Source organism: Tachypleus tridentatus, chromosome 6 (genome assembly GCF_004210375.1).
Source record: "Tachypleus tridentatus isolate NWPU-2018 chromosome 6, ASM421037v1, whole genome shotgun sequence".
Taxonomy (NCBI): domain Eukaryota; kingdom Metazoa; phylum Arthropoda; class Merostomata; order Xiphosura; family Limulidae; genus Tachypleus; species Tachypleus tridentatus.
In genome coordinates this window covers 28226844-28238790 of record NC_134830.1, presented here as the reverse complement: position 1 = coordinate 28238790, position 11947 = coordinate 28226844, and the positions used below count along the sequence as shown (strand labels likewise).

Here is an 11947-nt window from a genome sequence, read left to right as displayed (position 1 = left end):
GAGTGTGATCTTCTTTTTTTATACCCTAGCAGTAGTCTGCCAACATGCCAGAGTTCCATTTTCCTTTAAATCGTCGGTCCATCACTGAAATATCCTGATGGAATCTCTCGCCATGTTCATCACTCACATCACCAAGATTTTCCGAAAAAAAATTCAAATGAGAGTGGAGCACATGAGCTTTTAGAGACATGTTACATCCAATATCACGATAAGCAGACCATTCACAACTTGCACATAGTCTTTTGAACGATGGTTCCCCAGGAAGTTATCACAAACTTTCTTGAATGACTCAAAGGCAAGCTTCTCTTTTCTCTTGAGATGTGCGATGAAGGTTTCATCGAATTTGGGGACCTATGAAGATACCTTCTTTAATTTTAGCTTGACTCAGGGAAGGGAACTTCTCTGCAAGATATGCAAATGTAGAGGATTCCTTGTCCAAGGCTTTCACAAATTGCTTAAACAAACCAAGTTTAATATGCAAAGGTGGTAAAAGAATTCTATCACTTTTCACAAGTGGTTTGTGCATGATGTTGTGTTTTCCTTGCTCAATTTCATCTCGGATCGGCAAATTCTTGCGTACATAATGTTCAGCTCTTGCTCTGGAGTTCCATAAGCACAGGAAGCAGCAAAATTTAGTATAGCTAAGCTGAAGACCAGTAAGCATGGCCACAATCTTAAAATCTGCACAAATATGCCAGTTATGGTCATCATACTGTATGCTTGTTAGAATTGCTTTCAGATTTTCATATGATTCTTTCATGGTTGTGCTATAAGCTATGGGAACAGAAGGCAGAGTGTTACCATTGTGTAGCAGAACAGCTTTGATGCTGTCCTTGGATGCATCTATGGAAAGTCGTCAGTTGGTGTTATCATATGGTATTTCCAGTTGCTCAAAAAGTTCAGTGATGTCATTACAAAAGCATAAGTCATCCTTCATGGTGAATAATGCAAGCAGATCCTCTGTACGTTTCCTGTACAGTGTTATCTTTACTCCTTTCTCAAGAAGATTACGTTCTTGAAGCCTTGATGCCAGAAACTCACTTTTGTCTTTGGTTAAATAGAGATCCCTGCAAAAGTCATTTAGAGCCTCTTGAGAAAATGGTATTGGTTTATTCTCGGTTTCTGGATGATTGGACTCCACATATTCACCACTGGAATGTTCATCTGCACTGCTGGAACTCTGCATTTCTTGATCTGGAGGTTTGGGCACAGGTAGATTTTCTGAGTGCTCTACTGGGCCCATTGCTGATTGCAAATTTGGGTAAACAATGTGTTTCTTTTTCTTTGCTGTAGTACAGCCTGTAAAGTCTTGCTGGCAGAAATAGCAATCATTAAAGTGATCTTTCTGCTCACGCCAAATCATTGGCACACCAAACTTCATGTGAACATTTTTTCCTGCCTACCAGGCACTCAATGTCTTCACACATGTAAGGCAACACACATGAGGAGCCCATGACTTGTCCTGGTCTCCTAAGTCACAAACGAAGTACGCCTTGTACATTTTCTTGATATGGCGTGTAATAAATACTGCGCTTTTCTTTAGCAAAAGTTAATTCCCCACATATGTAACAGAATCTGTTTGGATCATTTTTGCACTGTCTTGCACTCATTGTTGAAAACAAATAAGATCTGAAAGAAAAAAATAAATAACATTAAACACAAGCTTTGACGTATAAAGTATTAAGTGATAAACTCAATTAAATATAAGCACATAATAATAAACCAGAAAATATGATTTTAAACTGTAAAGTGCTATTTATCATATCACATTGTAGGTGTTACTAAGATTGGTCTCTAGCCCTGGGTTGAAAACCATTTTACAATGCGGTAGAGAATTTTATTTAATAATAACGACAAAAAGGGTATACAGTGACAATTCTGCAAAAACCATGCCTAATTCAACAAAAAGAAGGCAAGAAATGGATTTCCCATGTCATTTTGCATATAAAAATGGCCACAGATCTCTTGTACTTTTTGAGTGTTGCACAGTGTAATTTATTTTCAATAAATAAATAATTTTATTTCTATGTGTTTAACCACAGTAAATTTAATAATATTCAATATGCTGCTCAACTTAAATGATATGATAGAAAAATTTTCAATTCTTCTAAATTTCCCTTTGGATTCGTTTGTTCATTCCATATAAGCCATACCAGTCAATACTTCGATAAAATGTAAATTATTACTCAAACTAATTAATTGGTAATACTACGTAGACAAAAATAGCTTTCAATTTGCTCCATATCCATTTGCTATTTTAAAAACTGAGCCTTTCTGGAGTTGTAAAGACATCTATGACATCGTAAGTGTAGCAAAAAAAAGTGGTTGGTAGTAACACCATCAACAGAGGAAAATATTCACGTCGAGAAAAAAGACAAATAATTATGTTTCCAAACGATAGTCGAATAACCCTTTACTTTGGAATGGGTAAAAACATATTTTTAAAAAAATCGATAATGTGTTGTTTGTTTTGTCAAGATTCCTTGAAGCTGCACAGAAATGAAAGTTGAAACATGTTAATCAATTTTTCTTCGGGATATACATTATTAAAATGTTACAAAATAAAAGTATCATTTCTAGAGTATCTTTTGCTTTAAGAATTTTAGGAATAAAATTATTATTGTTATTCAAATTTGGAAAATTTTCTCTTGGTATTCTCCTTTCCAAATAGGGCTAGGCAGTGTTTCTCCAAGATATTAACGTACGTTATACAAGAAATGTGTGAATTACACCTCCTACTGGTTCAGTGTTGAATTAGAGGACTTATAATGCTTAAAACCAGAATTTGATACCCATGTTAGGCACAACCCAAAATCTAATATAAAGCTTTGTTCTTAACAACAAACAAGCACTACCATACTCTTTTACTGAAATAAATCTTTCTAAATTATTTAAACTCTCAACAGTCCGGCATTAGACATGCCTTTTGAGGTAAATATAACCAGGTCAAAAATCTAAATGACAAATTTATAACGTTTACCTATCGCAGGAGGCAATTAAATGGCTTATATACTCGATTAGAAAGTTTTATATCGAACTTTCTAAAGTAAATCTTAGAAAGGCATACAAGATTGGCTCCGATTATCTATACATTCTAAAAAGAAATAATTCCTTCACATAATACCTTAAAAATATATAGAACAAAGACATTAGAAGCCTTCATCCTATCAATCCTCACTCTGATCTGGTAAGCTTTAATAAGATCACTTTTTAAAAGATCTTAATCTATTTCTATCAGATAACCTTTCCATTCCCAGAATCATCTACTAACTCTCCTCTGAATCTTTTTCAACAAGTCGGTATGTTTTCTTTAAATGCATTTGTATACAATATTCCCACTGAGGTATAACTGGTGAATTATGTCATTTGATTTGTAATCATTATATTTATAAATTCACCTTGAAACTAAATTACTTTTACAACTAGAACAGAGGTGACTTGTATATTAAACGTGTGATTCAAATAATGATAACCAAAATGCATTATACTGCACTTACCAGCTCACTAACCACTAACCAGCTCAGTCGTACCTAAGAAACATGTCTTGGTGTTCAAAGTAACAAAGAAAACACAAGGGCTTTTCTACTCAAAACTTCGACTTAGATAATTACCGATTTACATACGTGTAGTCTGAGTAATCAGGTTGACTGTGGTGAGAAAAGGACACCTCAAAACTTCGTGGATGTTACACATTTCACCACTATAAGAAATCAAGTCTTGTTCTTCCAATTTGCTCTTGTTCAGTTTACTGATGAGGGTTGGAATCGCTGAAATCGGTATAACCCAGTGACAAGTGGTGGGCTGAAAGATTAAAAGCATCCTTTGAGGATGAGAGAAAGGGGCGATCCTCACCCTCGGAAGGGGGCCCAAGTGACAGTTTCTATGATACATTTCAAGTCAAGCCTAAATAAAACATATAGGTACAATATGTCAGAAATTTTGGAAACCATGTGAGGCCATTCTTCAAAACACAAAAACCTTTTGTAAAATCACGATATTGTAAATGATGATGTTTATTATAACCGCTGATTCAGTTTATACGTAAATGTGAAGCTGACTGAAAAGTGTTACCGTGGTGCTAACAATATCACATTAGTTTATTAATTTGGTGTTTCTAGTTAATGAGTTGGCTTTAAAAAATACTTAGAATCTCTCCATAATATTTTAATAATTGCATGAAACATGGAGTAGTAATCGAGTGAAGCATTATTAAATTCAACCTATTTTTATATTATTAAAAATTCGATTTTGAACCAAAGCTAATTTTATTATTATTCAACAGATGGCGGGTGTATCTAATTTTGTTAATTTTAACTCGAAGCGTTGGCGCGGTTGGTGGGCGTACTGTAACGACGTTTACAACATTTTTGAGTTTCGAGTCACACTAACATGCACCTGCTTTGTGGTGCTATAGTTTGTATGGACGTCCGGTTTCCGTGTGGTTACTTGGCTCTAATATTCACAATTAGTTTTCATCTGGACTGTTAGCCCTATTGTTATTAAGTGGTAAGTGGTTTCTAGAATTTCGCGAGTAGTTTTCATCTGGAATGTTGGTAGAATTATTTTTAAGTTGTAAGTTTTCTTTTAATTTCAGTTAAACGTTTCGACAAGTAAAGTGTTTTCGCTTGTCACTGTTTTAAAAAAGGAGTGTATCGTACCGAATTTTGCATGCGTATACTGTTTTAAAAAAGGAGTGTATCGTACCGAATTTTGCATGCGTATACGTCAACGTTCCGCATGTTTCAATATTTAAGGAACTCGCTGAGAGTGATACAAACTTTAAGAACTGTAGCACCATTATTTTAACAGTTGAATAACTGAAACTTGAAGTAAATCTCTAATTGGTAATAAAAGCTCTTGTGAATTAGGAAATAACTTTACCACAAATTAAGTTTTATGCATGTATTCAAGGAGAAAAAGTGTACGATAATATTAGTGAGTTCATTATATTTTAATTAAAAGGTTGTTAGTTTATTACCTTAACTTTTGAACTTGGTATAAGTTGAAACTTAAATGTTAAGGAAATTGTAGGTTCCGGTTCCCAAAAAAACAGAACACCCATCTAGAGGCTACATCACTTAACTACGAATACAAGAAGAAAAAAGGTTTTCTTACCAAAATTCACTTTACAGACTGGGGCAAGGGTTAGTAGTACTCGTTACATGTAATTGTCAGAGAGTAAACAGTATTTCTTAAGAATGTGACAATCGAATGTTTCCCTGGTGGTGATTTTATGCTTGTAAACCTAATAATGGAATTATTATTAATGAAAGGTTATAACGAAATGCACACAAAGATAACTTGTAGGAGTATTTTCACACATTTAATTATGAATTATACACTGTTTTTTACAGTAATATTAAATAACACATCTCAGTATTTAAGTTTTACGATTAACTAACTAAAACAGATTTATCTGCTGGATTTTTAAGCTGCAAAGTCTCGTAGTTTTCATGTTAGATATTTAGGCTACCGGTTGATGTAGACCCAATTGAAATTTAATAGTAGTCTACCAACTAATAATCAAAAGGAGGTTGGAGTGATGCACCTCCGGAAAATGTTTACAATCAGAGTACCAATATTAGAACTTCACGTGTCATCAACTTTAAGCAATGAAGACTGGCTGTTATTGGCTACTTGTCAGCACTCAAACCTAAAACAATAATAGCTAACCAATATAAAGATAAGATATTCTGAAATTCGCCCGTACTAATCAATGTTCGAAGTACTGTGATATCACTGTTGGTCAAAAGGTTATTCTAAATCTGTAAACACTTCCTTGGCATTTAAGATGGACGTCAGGCAAAAGAAAAGTTTTCAATAGAACTGGAATTCGCAAAACATTTGAAAATAAAAGCAGTGATATAAAATCACTGTAATAACACAGCGCTCAAATTGAAGCATATTTTTTAATCTAAAGACATTGCAAGCAATAGTTCTTCATTAGGCTTGAATTTATTTTCATATTAAGCCCAAAGAAGAGTGATTACTTAAAATGTTACTAGAAGAAATAAATATTTTCGTTTAAACATTTATACAGTAGTTTTATTTAAGAAGGACGTAGCTACATCCATATTATCGGGAGACTGGAAGTCTCTTATGAGAAGTGTCAGGTACCCTTAAAATTTATAAACAAGTACATTGCAATTTTCAATCTCAACGCTTATGCGTTTGTTAAGCCATCGTTCAAGCATCGCAGAAGTTGGATTTTAGAATTGAGCACATCAGTGCTAAATTTCAGAAATGAATTTGCGACCAGTACGCTCTTTTGTGTATTAACAAATGTGTGGAACTAATTAATTTAGAATCGGTAGTTTTATTTTTTTTGAAATTTCACGCAAAGCTACACAGATAGTCATTACTTCCCACCGCCAACCCTTGAGCTACTTTTTTACAAACAAATAGGGAGAATGACTATCACATTATAATATCCCCACGGCTGAAAGGGCGAACATGTTTGGTGCTACGAGAATCCGAACCCGTGACCCTCAGATTAGGAGTCGAGTGCCTTAACCACCTGGCAATGCTGAGCCAGAATAGGTTTAATGACACATTTTTTGTACAAATTTGAAAACCAAACACTTACAAAATTATATGTCCAAGTATTAGTTATTCTTGCAAGATGGTCTTCTGTAGTAACTTCTTCAATTATAACAGAATAAAGTAATATTATAATGTTGTTCTTTAGCTGATAGGTCCGTTTAAATTACCTGGTGAGAATAATTTAATATCCAATTCATGATACGAGATCCAGTTATTTCCTTATTTAACGTTTCCATAAGCTTACTCACTTGTACACTGTCTTACGTTATTGCAGGCCAACATTACAAACAGCGTTTAAAGCTCTGACAATATTAGTACTAACGTGGAACAAATCAACTTAGTTACATAAAGTAACTCAATAAGCGTAAGAGTAAATATAGATCCAAATACTTTATGAGAATCACATCAACTGGTTCAACTCTCTGTCCTGAAACAGGTACTCATATTTCACAACTATTTTGTGTATATAACTAGCATTGAATTTACTTTGAATAAACTTGAACTTCCACGATGTTCCAAGTTTATCTTATTAAAACTTTTGATATAAACATCATAATTAACACTCGCGCCTCCTTCTGGGTAACACTTAAATTTCAACATTAAAAGTATATCTTATAACACCATTAAGAACAACGAGCATGTCGTGGGTAAGGAAGACGTTACTAAAAACAATTTACATAATAGATATAACATCACTCCTGCGAATAATTTGTTTTGAATTTCGTGCAAGGCTACACGAGGGCTATTTGCGCTAGCTGCTTTTAATTTTGTAGTGTAAGACAAGAGGGAAGGCAGCTAGTCATCACCACCCACCGCGAACTCTTGGGCTACTCTTTTATCAACGAATAGTGGATTTTACCGTCACATTATAGCGCCTCCACGGCTGAAAAAATGAGCATATTTGATTTGACGGGGATTCGAACCCGCGACCCTCAAATTACGAGTCGAGTGCGTTAACTACCTGGACATGGCGAGGACTCGTTTAATTTTGAAACATTAAAACCTTCGAGTAGCAAGGTTTGTAAACATGTACAAACGAACACAGAAAGTGTTACAAAGATATTTCAGTTGAAATTAACTTTATATGCATTCAAGTAAATCAAACAGTTTTAATTCTCAAATTATTTTGGATTCTAAAATTACATAAGAAAAACGTACAACTACACATTCATTGTCATCAATAAAAACAATATAACTAAGGATTTGTTAATTGTGATAGAACATGGAATGAATCACAATAAATTGTTTTTGTTTGTTTTCGAATTTCACACAAAGCTACTCGAGGGCTATCTGCGCTAGCCGTCCCTAATTTAGCAGTGTAAGACTAGAGGAAAGGCCGCTAGTCATCACCACCCACCGCCAACTCTTGGGCTGCTCTTTTACCAACGAATAGTGGGTTTTACCGTCACATTATAACGCCCCCACGGCTGAAAGGGCGAGCATGTTTGATGCGACCGGGATTCGAACCCGCGACCCTCGGATTACAAGTCGAAAGCCTTGATAGACTTGGCCATGCCAGGCTTTAATTACAATAAAGAACATTATAATGTTAACATTTGTACTATAATGTTATCAAAGAAAATCAACCGGTGTTAATCCGTTGTCATGGTTAACAATTCCATTGAGCCTTAAAAGTGAATTAAAGTCTTTGAAACTATAGGAACAGGAACATTTCATTTCAGTAATATTTACACTACTATTCCTGTTGATGAAATTAGTGATATTATTTGGGTCATAATAAAAAATATCCTTAACAGAAAGAGAATACCAACTAATGAAATAATGCATTCTAACCATCATGAGTAGAAACGTAAGAAAAATATACATAATTAGCTCTACCAATGGCCAGGTCGATTTTGAGTTTCGCAGTAGGGGCTAAGATCTGAAGGAAGTCAGGGGGAGCGTTCCGTGTGCCTGTGCATTGTTAGTAAAACTGGTTCAGGGTATTCGTTAAGGAAGTGAAATGTCCATGAAAGACAATGTTAGATAGTTCGTGATGACGAGAAACCCACTTGAAGTAAAAATGTATCCTCAAGTCAACTGATATAGGTATTAAAACTTTCATTAAAATATTTAAAATAATTAAAGTGCAGAACAACGTTTCGACCTTCTTAGGTCTTATTCGGATTAACCAGAAGATGACTTAAGAAGATCGAAACGTTGTTTTGTATTTTATTTTCATTAAAGTTTTAATACTCATATCTGCCGTTTTGAGAATACAACCAGGTGGTTAGGGAGCTCGACTCGCAATATAAGGGTCGTTATTTCGAATCCCCGTCACTCCAAACAAGTTCACCCTTTCAGCTGTGGTGGCGTTACATGTAACGGTCAATCACACTCTTCGTTGGTGAAAGAGTATCCCAAGAGTTGACGGTGGGTGGTGATGACTAGCTGCCTTTCCTCTAGTCTTAAACTGCTAAATTAGGGACAGCTAGCGCACATAGCCCTCGTGTAGCTTTACGCGAAATTAAAAAAACAAAATAACAAACAAAATGTTCGACAGTTTTCCCTTCCGTCATTCTCTTGTTATTACGTGCTTATTAGAAACTAATTTCCTACACTTCGGTATGGAAGGTAATAATTCACTCTTCCAGCTGATTAAATACTTGTCTTTTAAATTTAAGTCCAAAAGTCTGAAAAAATCAATCGGAAGTGAGCCTTGTTTCTGTGTTGTTGTTTTTTAACTTGAACAAAATAACCATACAGCATCTTGAAATATTTTTAGTTATCATACGAAGAATTACGTTAATCAGCAAACCAACGCTGGGTGATGAATGTTAACACCCACAAACTCTCCCACTCACTCACACATACTTAAAAACAGTTATTATCACCTTTATGATAAGAGGTGCTATTGTAGTTTTGATGGTGGTGTTGAATCGCGCTGGGTTCATCTCGTAACTCTAATCTTATTGACGGAAATTACTGTACAAATTACTTTAAGCTTCAAATCTTATTGAAATATAACATAAATAGTAGCAATTAACTATATGGATTTTTTGTAATGGCGATACGTAATGGAAAAGTCCGCAAATATTACTCTTGCTTTAACTCAAATACAGTGCGAGAAAATCAGTGGGTAAATCAGACGTGTAACTTGTAATGAGTCATAATACTCTAACAGGTGTTGTTTGCTTATTTTGAATTTCGCGCAAAACTACACGAGGGCTATCTGCGCTTGTTGTTCCCAATTTAGCAGTGAAAGACTAGAAGGAAAGCTAGCTAGTCATCATCACCCACCGCCAACTCTTGGGCTACTCTTTTACCAACAAACAGTGGGATTGACCATCAAATTTTAACGCGAGCATACTGGACGGGGCAGAGATTCGAACCCGTGACTCTCAGATTACGAGATATATAAGTAAAGTGCATGTTTGTTTGGATCGTGAGTCTGGCTCACCCAAGACTTTTTCTCCCAGCTAGAGTGAGTTGAATAAATAAACTTTGTATAAAAAGTAACAAATGTGCCCTGAACTTACGCCCCATTTACTTAGACCGCCCTCAACTTATGCCCCATTTACGAAGACCGCCCTCAACTTACGCCCCATTTACTTAGACCGACCTCGTAACGAAAGTCTGTAATGGTATTTAATAATCAAGACATGTTTCCACTCAACTTGATTTTCCGCGTACGCAAATCCTACGCTCTTGTTTACATTACATTGGTGCCTACGACATAACAGTGATATTATGATAAGCAAACTGCATACCAACAGTCAGGAATATATATATGTATATTTTAAACTGCAGGTGATATTGAAGTAAAGAACGTATTTTACAATGTAATATTAAACTTTAATCCTTAAGCTAATGTTGGGGTGACCTAACTTTAACTGTATCATCCATATATTCTAGTCTGAATTACTTAGGCATTTCCTTTGTTTTTAATTTGTTTTGCGACGTTTTTCCCCTTGAATACAATTAGTGTATTATACTGATGTGGTTAATAAAGTGGAATATTATGTGCATTGAATTTGTTTTCACTCATTTACTTCATTCACTCGTATTACATAGAGGTTCCTAAAGACTCCGACTGTATAGTGTACAAAGCATTGAGTATTCTACCTGTTACAGTCATCTATTATTGGCTAGTAATTTCTGTTTTACTCTCCACTTAAGCTTTATAAAGGAGCACCAGATTTTTGTATCAAAGCTAACTTCACGGGATAAGGATAACATCGTTTACATTAAAAATACGACTAAGAGATGACATCACACACTGCCCACAAACATAAAGTAGTTGTAGAGTTTTCTCAACTGAAATAATAGAAAAGGTGAACAGTTTGGTGGTTTAATCACTTTCAGGTTTGTTATTTTAACGATGGTTTCTTGCTTTGTTGGGTAGAGAAACAAATGAAAGTGAGTGGCCATCATCTTTCAAAGTAAAACTCTGTTAATTTTGATGTTGTTGGGTTTTTTTTTTTTTTTTTTTTGTATTATGCTTATTGGATACTTAGGTCATCAATACATACAGAGTTTAACAAGTTTGTAGTACGAACTAAATACTGACTTTAAAAAGTAAAATATTAACATAATATACTATTTAAGATACTAATATATATGTAAAGCTCAATCCATGATTTCAGTCGCCACCTGTCACTGAATTATATACTGATTTTATGGACTTTCACCCCTTCTATGATGGAACATTCTACACTGTCATTTCAAAATCTACATGCATAAGACGTGAAAACTGTTGTACTATAATATGTTAGTTGTATATTAACCAAATCGTTAGTTTACTGGTATCAGTTCAAACGTTTAGGGTAAAGTGTAGATCCAACATTTACTTTCAGTTTCATATTTCATGAGTTGTCTTTTTTAAACTAATTATTTATTTTAGAATGTTTCCAGGCTGTTAACTTTGAGGTAATGCAGTAGAAATTAAGATAGATCATTGTGGTTATTTTTTTGTCGAAGGATGTTTCAGTCGGATGATCTGTTTCATTGTTGTGGTGCTTGTTTGTGTTCATTGTAGCAAGAAGACTGGGATATGACGTACCCTCTTCATCGTTTGTAGAATCACGGATTATCGTTATTCTTTACACCGAGACAGATGTGAACTGATACAAGGTCAATGTCCAAATTATTTTCATGCATCAAATCATGTCCATGATTCCTGTTTGAGAATGTTGTATGAATTGTTAGACGATTATTAATATCCTGTTGAAGAGTTAGCTTTTGGTACTTGGTAGTGCCAGGCTTTGATAATGGCGCTGCACTGTAGATACAGTTGCGGATTGTCAAATGATGTTTTCAGTGGCTGTTTTGCAAGTCGATACAAAATTCGATGTTTTTGCACGTTTCGATTACCCTTCCATATGAAGCTCATACATTATTCGTTTATCGACCTTAATGTCTTCTTTGTTAGGGTGGAAATGTGAGATCTCTTAGAAAAAACGTA

At 34.8% G+C, this 11947-nt stretch overlaps 1 protein-coding gene across 2 annotated transcripts in view; it reads left to right on the top strand.

Moving 5' to 3' along the window:
- The first annotated feature begins 4360 nt into the window (after positions 1–4360).
- LOC143252145 (ecotropic viral integration site 5 ortholog-like) overlaps positions 4361–11947 on the top strand; it is an 86693-nt gene continuing 79106 nt past the window's right edge. Inside the window, exons 1-2 of one of the 2 annotated variants that reach the window (XM_076503838.1) lie at positions 4361–4506; positions 11522–11616. The gene's annotated coding sequence lies outside the window, so the exon portion shown is untranslated. The remainder of the gene's footprint in view (positions 4507–11521; positions 11617–11947) is intronic. The other variant, XM_076503836.1, reaches the window with a different exon arrangement.